The following is an 8,730-nucleotide window of genomic DNA, read 5'->3' on the forward strand; positions in this document are numbered from 1 at the left end:
ATGAAACGTTTCCCCAACAAGTTTAAACAATACCAACATGCCAAACTCATACAAACAGCCCCAAAAATGTTTATGGGCAGCAACAATAACCTCAAACAATAACAACAACAAACCAATGTATAATTAAGCATTTTAAGCCAACAATCCAACCTTAGATTCACTAAGCATGTCCAAAAAAAACCCAAAGTAAGAACCATCAATTAACACCTTAGATCAATAATATATCAGGTTATATACCTCATACAAAAATAATTCAGATCTGAATATAAGCCAGACTCACTTAAACAACCAATATCGCAATTTCGCTAGAAATTGCTAAACATGCGATTAGGTTCAAATCATAAATCCAATGAATAAAAATACATAACAACTGATTTAAAACATCGAAAACATCCTAATATACCCCTAACATCAATAGGTACAACATTCCAAAACATTTTGCAATTGAAGCGTTTATCTTTCATAAATTGTCAATTTCGCAAATCGTAGAGATTTTACATCATAGATCAAATCCAATTCTCACTTTTTAAATAATTTTTTTATATCAGTAGCTATTTATATAAGAACGTTTAATAATCAATCAATTTGGATTCAACCATTTAAATAATTCATTAAACGAATCCAATTCGCACAAATCTAAAAATCGCCTAATCATTGTTTAATTATACCAATTCGTTATTGAATCATGCCAAACGCTTTCCAAAACTTATAACATCAGATTATATATGTATAACTCATCATTTAATCAGATAAGATCAGTAGTTTAAACATAGCATATCAATTACAACGATTCAATCCATCAAAATCCTATATTATGCATTTCTAGGCAAAATCACACAATGAATTAAAATACATAACAACTGATTTAAATCATTGAAAACATCCTAATATACCCCTAACATTAGTAGGTACAACATTCCAAAACATTTTTCAATCGAAGCGTTTATCTTTCAAAAAAATTTCAATTTCGCAAATCGTAGAGATTTTACAACCCAAACCAATTTCAATTTTCATTTACAAATAATTTTTTTTATATCAGTAGCTATTGATATAAGAACACTTAATAATCAATCAATTTGGATTCAACCATTTAAATAATTCATTAAACGAATCCAATTCGCACAAGTCTAGAAATTGCCTAATCATTGTTTAACTACACCAATTCGTTATTAACTCATGCCAAACACTTTCCAAAACTTATAACATCAGATTATATATGCATAGCCCATCATTTAATCAAATAATATCATTAGCTTAAACATAGCATATCAATTACAACGATTCAATCCATTAAAATCCTATAATATATTCATTTCTAGGCAAAATCACATAACAGCAAATCCATAAATCAATTAGGAGTAAAAACATTACCTAAGAATGATGAATAAGATTGTAATTGATTTATTAACCCAAGTTTCAAAGGGTTTGACCGAAATCAATTTGATCCACAAGCCACCAACGAAGAACACAACGTAGAAATTGCGTAGATCTTACGAGTATGATGAAAAATCAAGTTCTTAGCATGAATTGCATCCGGACTTGTAAGAACAAAGGGAATGTTTATTTTCTATGAGGATATTTGTTTTAGGGTTTGTGAAAAAGAAAAGGGGGCTTCTCACATGAAAATAAGAGTCTATCTATAGACTTATGCGGGCTTTACCTGGGCTTTGATAAAAGCCACGGTTTAATTATCATTTTAGGAGTTAGTAGCATCCAAACGACGCCATAATTGTACTCATGCTCTAAAATACTCTTATGAAAAACATATCAAAAGGTGGGCATAATCCGACATTTCAATTGGGAGATATCAACGTTTTACTAAAAGAAGGAATTTATGGAAAACATGCGAATACGGTTTTGATAAATACCCGAAAATAAATAGAATCAACATCAAAGACATACATGATCATGGGATACATATAAGACACTCAAAAACACACTACTAAGGTATCACAAGTGTTACTTCTAACATATAACAATTCAAAATCAAGTTCGAAGGATAACAAGAAAAATATTGAAATGCAAGATAACAATGAATGCAAGTAAACTACCAATTTGTAACGGATAACCAAACTGACAAATCAAGTTTGAATACACGGGGTATTACATTGGATTTGTTTCATAACGTTTTAAATGTTTGACTTAAATCGCTAAAAAGGTGAAACATTAGGATTTGTTTCGTAGCATTTTAAACGTTTGTCTTAAATGTCTAAAAAGGTGAAACGTTAGGATTTGTTTCGTAACGTTTTAAACATTTGGCTTAAATATCTAAAAAGTGAAACATTAGGATTTGTTTCGTAACGTTTTATACATTTGGATTTGTTTCATAAAGTTTTAAACGTTTGGCTTAAATCGCTAAAAAAGTGAAACGTTAGGATTTGTTTCGTAACGTTTTAAATGTTTGGCTTAAATAGCTAAAAAGGTAAAACGTTGCGATTTTTTTTGTAAAATTTTAAATGTTTGGATTTTTTCATAACGTTTTAAACGTTTGGCTTAAATTGCTAAAAAGGTAAAATGTTAGGATTTGTTCCGTAACATTTTAAACGTTTGACTTAAATCGCTAAAAAGGTGAAACATTAGGATTTGTTTCGTAACGTTTTAAACGTTTAGATTAGTTTTGTAACGTTTTAAACGTTTGGATTAAATAGCTAAAAAGTGAAAATGTTTAAATTTCTTTCGTAACGTTATAAATGTTTGGATTTATTTCGTAACGTTTTAAACGTTTGGCTTAAGTCGCTAAAAAGGGGAAACGTTCGGATTTGTTTCGTAAACTTTTAAATGTTTGGATTTTTTTCGTAACGTTTTAGATGTTTGGCTTAAATTGCTAAAAAGATAAAACGTTAGAAATTGTTTCGTAAAGTTTTAAACTTTTGGCTTAAATAGCTAAGAAGATGACACGCTAGGATTTGTTTTGTAACGTTTTAAACGTTTTGATATGTTTCATAACATTTTAAACGTTTGGCTTAAATAGCTTAAAAGGTGAGACGTTTGGATTTGTTTCGTAACGTTTTAAATGTTTGGTTTAAATAGCTAAAAAGGTGAAACGTTTGAATTTGTTTTGTAACATTTTCAACGATTGGATTTGTTTCGTAATGTTTTAAACGTTGGCTTAAATAGCTAAAAAGGTAAAACGTTAGGATTTATTTCGTAACTTTTTAAACGTTTGGCTTAAATGGCTAAAAAGGTGAAACCTTAGGATTTGTTTCGTAACGTTTAAAAAGTTTGGCTTAAATCGCTAAAAAGGTGGAACGTTAGGATTTGTTTCGTAACATTTTAAACGTTTGGATTTGTTTCGTAACATTTAAAGCGTTTGGCTTAAAAAGCTAAAAAGGTGAAACGTTAGATTTGTTTCCTAACGTTTTAAACGTTTGGACTAGTTCCATAACGTTTTAAACATTTTACATAAATCGTTAAAAAAGAAACTTTAGGATCTGTTTCGTAACATTTTAAACGTTTGGCTTAAATCGCAAAAAAGATGTGACTTTAGAATTTCTTTCGTAACGTTTTAAACATTTGGCTTAAATAGCTAAAAAGGTGACACATTTGGATTTATTTTGTAACGTTTTGAGCGTTTCGATTTGTTTCATAAAGTTTTAAATGTTTGTCTATAATAGCTAAAAATATGAAACAATCGGATTTGTTTTATAACGTTTTAAAAATTTCGATTTGTTTCATAACATTTTAAACTTTTGGCTTAAATCCCTAAAATTGTGAAACATTAAGATTTGTTTCTTAACGTTTTAAATGTTTGGGTTAAATTGCTAAAAAGGTGAAAAATTAGGATTTGTTTCGTAACGTTTTAAACGTTTGGATTTGTTTCATAACGTTTTAAATATTTGGCTTAAATAGCTAAAAAGGTGAAATATTGGGATTTGTTTCGTAACATTTTAAACATTCGGATTTGTTTCGTAACGTTTTTAATGTTTGGCTTAACACTAAAAAGGTGAAACATTAAGATTTGTTTAGTAACGTTTTAAACGTTTAAATTAGTTTCGTAATGCTTAAATTTCTTTCGTAACGTTTTTAATGTTAGGATTTGTTTTGTAACCTTTTAAACGTTTGGCCTAAGTTGCTAAAAAGATGAAACGTCAGGATTTGTTTCGTAAAGTTTTAAACGTTTGGCTTAAATCGCTAAAAAGGTGAAACATTAGAATTTGTTTCGTGCGTTTTAAACGTTTGGATTAGTTTCGTAACATTTTAAACGCTTGGCTTAAATATCTAAAAAGGTGAAACATTAGGATTTGTTTTGTAACGTTTTATACATTTGGATTTGTTTTGTAAAGTTTTAAACGTTTGGCTTAAATCGCTAATAAAGTGAAACGTTTGGATTTGTTTCGTAACGTTTTAAACGTTTGGCTTAAATTGCTAAAAAGGTGAAATGTTAGGATTTGTTTCGTAACGTTTTAAACGTCTGTCTGAAATAGTTAAAAAGGTAAAACGTTAGAATTTGTTTTGTAACATTTGAAACGTTTGGATTTGTTTCGTAACGTTTTAAACGTCTGTCTAAAATAGTTAAAAAGGTAAAACGTTAGAATTTGTTTTGTAACATTTGAAACGTTTGGATTTGTTTCATAACGTTTTAAACGTTTGGCTTAAATCGCTAAAAAGGTAAAATGTTAGGTTTTCTTTCATAACGTTTTAAACGTTTGGCTTAAATCATTAAAAAGGTGAAACATTAGGATTTGTTTCGTTATGTTTTAAATGTTTCGATTAGTTTTGAAACGTTTTAAACGTTTGGCTAAAGTAGCTAAAAAGGTGAAACGTTTGGATTTCTTTCATAACGTATTAAATGTTTGGATTTGTTTCGTAACGTTTTCAGAATTCGGCTTAAATCGCTAAAAAGGGAAACATTAGAATTTGTTTTGCAACATTTTAAGCGTTTGTCATAAATCGTTAAATAGGTGAAACGTTATGATTTGTTTCCTGACATTTTAAACGTTTGGCTTAAATAGCTAGAAAAGTGAAACATTAGGATTTGTTTCGTAACTTTTTAAATATTTGGATTTGTTTCGTAACGTTTTAAACGTTTGGCTTAAATCTCTAAAAAGGTGAAACATTAGGATTTGTTTCGTAATGTTTTAAACGTTTGGCTTAAATCTCTAAAAAGGTGAAACATTAGGATTTGTTTCGTAACGTTTTAAACGTTTGACTTAAATAGATAAATAGGTAAAACATTACGATTTGTTTTGTAACATTTTAAGCGTTTGGATTTGTTTCGTAACCTTTTAAACGTTTGGCTTAAATCGCAAAAAAGGTAATATGTTAGGATTTGTTTCGTAACGTTTTAATGTGTGGATTAAATTGCTAAAAAGGTGAAACATTAAGATTTGTTTAGTAACGTTTTAAACGTTTAAATTAGTTTCGTAATGCTTAAATTTCTTTCGTAACGTTTTTAATGTTAGGATTTGTTTTGTAACCTTTTAAACGTATGGCCTAAGTTGCTAAAAAGATGAAACGTCAGGATTTGTTTCGTAAAGTTTTAAACGTTTGGCTTAAATCGCTAAAAAGGTGAAACATTAGAATTTGTTTCGTGCGTTTTAAACGTTTGGATTAGTTTCGTAACATTTTAAACGCTTGGCTTAAATATCTAAAAAGGTGAAACATTAGGATTTGTTTTGTAACGTTTTATACATTTGGATTTGTTTTGTAAAGTTTTAAACGTTTGGCTTAAATCGCTAATAAAGTGAAACGTTTGGATTTGTTTCGTAACATTTTAAATGTTTGGCTTAAATCTCTAAAAAGGTGAAACGTTAGGATTTTTTTCTTAACGTTTTAAACGTTTGGCTTTAATAGTTTAAAAGGTGAAACGTTAGGATTTGTTTTGTAACATTTTAAACGTTTGCATTTGTTTCGTAATGTCTTAAACATTTGGCTTAGATCGCTAAAAGGATAAAACGCTAGGAATTTTTTCGTAACATTTTAAACTTTTGACTTAAATAGCTAAAAAGGTGACACGCTAGGATTTGTTTTGTAACGTTTTAAACGTTTGGATATGTTTCGTAACGTTTTAAACATTTGGCTTAAATAGCTAAGAAGGGAAAATGTTTGGATTTTTTCGTAACGTTTTAAATATTTGACTTAAATAGCTAAAAAGGAGAAACGTTAGGATTTGTTTTATAACATTTTAAACGTTTGAATTTGTTTCGTAACATTCTAAACGTTTGCCTTAAATAGCTAAAAAGGTAAAATGTTAGGATTTATTTCGTAACGTTTTAAACGTTTGGCTTAAATCGCTAAAAAGGTTAAACATTAAGATTTGTTCTGTAACGTTTTGCTTAAATCGCTAAAAAATGTTGAACGTTAGGATTTGTTTCGTAACTTTTTAAACGTTTGGATGTGTTTCATAACGTTTTAAATGTTTGGCTTAAATAGCTAAAATGATGAAACGTTAGGATTTGCTTCGTATCGTTTTAAACATTTGAATTTGTTTCGTAGCATTTTAAACGTTTTACTTAATTCGCTAAAAAGATAAAATGTTAGGATATGTTTCGTTACATTTTAAATGTTTGGCTTAAATAACTAAAAAGGTGAGACTTTTGCATTTGTTTCATAACGTTTTAAACTTTTAGCTTAAATGGCTAAAAGGTGACATGTTAGGATTTGTTTTGTAACATTTTAAACGTTTGGATTAGTTTCGTAATGTTTTAGAGGTTTGGCTTAAATAGCTAAAAAGGTGAAACATTTAGATTTATTTCGTAACGTGTTAAACGTTTGGTTTAAATAGCTAAAAAGGTGAAATGTTTTGATTTTCTTCTTCACGTATTAAACGTTTGGATTTATTTCGTAACATTTTAAATGTTTGGCTTAAATCTCTAAAAAGGGGAAACGTTGGGATTTGCTTCGTAAAGTTTTAAACGTTTGGCTTAAATAGCAAAAAAGTTAAAATGTTAGGATTTGTTTCGTAACGTTTTAACGTGTGGATTAAATCGCTAAAAAGGTGAAACTTTAGGATTTGTTTTGTAACGTTTTATACGTTTAAATTAGTTTCGTAATGTTTAAATTTCTTTTTTAACGTTTTAAATGTTAGGATTTGTTTCGTAACCTTTTAAACGTTTGGCTTGAGTTGCTAAAAAGATGAAACGTCAGGATTTGTTTCATAAAGTTTTAAAGGTTTGGCTTAAATCGCTAAAAAGGTGAAACATTAGAATTTGTTTCGTACGTTTTAAACGTTTGGATTAGTATCGTAACATTTTAAACGTTTGGTTTCTATATCTAAAAAGGTGAAACATTAGGATTTGATTTGTAATGTTTTATACATTTGGATTTGTTTCGTAAAGTTTTAAAAGTTTGGCTTAAATCGCTGATAAAGTGAAACGTTTGGATTTGTTTCGTAACATTTTAAATGTTTGGCTAAAATCGCTAAAAAGGTGAAAAGTTAGGATTTGTTTCGTAACTTTTTAAACGTTTGGATGTGTTTCATAACGTTTTAAACGTTTAGCTTAAATAGCTAAAATGATGAAACGTTAGGATTTGCTTCGTATCGTTTTAAACATTTGAAGTTGTTTCGTAGCATTTTAAATGTTTTACTTAATTCACTAAAAAGGTAAAATGTTAGAATATGTTTCGTTACATTTTAAATGTTTGGCTTAAATAACTAAAAAGGTGAGACTTTTGCATTTGTTTCATAATGTTTTAAACTTTTAGCTTAAATGGCTAAAAAGGTGACATGTTAGGATTTGTTTTGTAACATTTTAAACGTTTGGATTAGTTTCGTAATGCTTTAGACGTTTGGCTTAAATAGCTAAAAAGGTGAAACATTTGGATTTGTTTCGTAACGTGTTAAACGTTTGGTTTAAATAGCTAAAAAGGTGAAATGTTTTGATTTTCTTCTTCACGTATCAAACGTTTGGATTTGTTTCGTAACATTTTAAATGTTTGGCTTAAATCTCTAAAAAGGGGAAACGTTGGGATTTGTTTCGTAAAGTTTTAAAAGTTTGGCTTAAATAGCAAAAAAGTTAAAATTTTAGGATTTGTTTCGTAACGTTTTAACGTTTGGCTTAAATAGCTAAAAAGGTGAAACATTCGGATTTGTTTTATAACGTTTTAAAAATTTCGATTTGTTTCATAACATTTTAAACGTTTGGCTTAAATCCCTAAAATTGTGAAACATTAGGATTTGTTTCTTAATGTTTCAAATGTTTGGGTTAAATCGCAAAAAAGGTGAAAAATTAGGATTTGTTTCGTAACGTTTTAAACGTTTGGATTTGTTTCATGACGTTTTAAACATTTGGCTTAAATAGTTAAAGAGGTGAAATATTGGGATTTGTTTCGTAACATTTTAAACATTTGGATTTGTTTCGTAACGTTTTTAACGTTTGGCTTAACACTAAAATGGTGAAACGTTAGGATTTGTTTCGTAACGTTTTAAACGTTTGGCTTAAATTGCTAAAAAGGTGAAATGTTAGGATTTGTTTCGTAACGTTTTAAATGTCTGTCTTAAATAGTTAAAAAGGTAAAACGTTAGGATTTGTTTTGTAACATTTGAAACGTTTTGATTTGTTTCGTAACGTTTTAAACGTTTGGCTTAAATCGCTAAAAAGGTAAAATGATAGGTTTTCTTTCATAACGTTTCAAACGTTTGGCTTAAATCATTAAAAAGATGAAACATTAGGATTTGTTTCGTTATGTTTTAAATGTTTCGATTAGTTTTGTAACGTTTTAAACGTTTGGCTAAAGTAGCTAAAAAGGTGAAACGTTTGGATTTCTTTCATAACGTATTAAATGTTTGGA

Source organism: Mercurialis annua, linkage group LG7 (genome assembly GCF_937616625.2).
Source record: "Mercurialis annua linkage group LG7, ddMerAnnu1.2, whole genome shotgun sequence".
Taxonomy (NCBI): domain Eukaryota; kingdom Viridiplantae; phylum Streptophyta; class Magnoliopsida; order Malpighiales; family Euphorbiaceae; genus Mercurialis; species Mercurialis annua.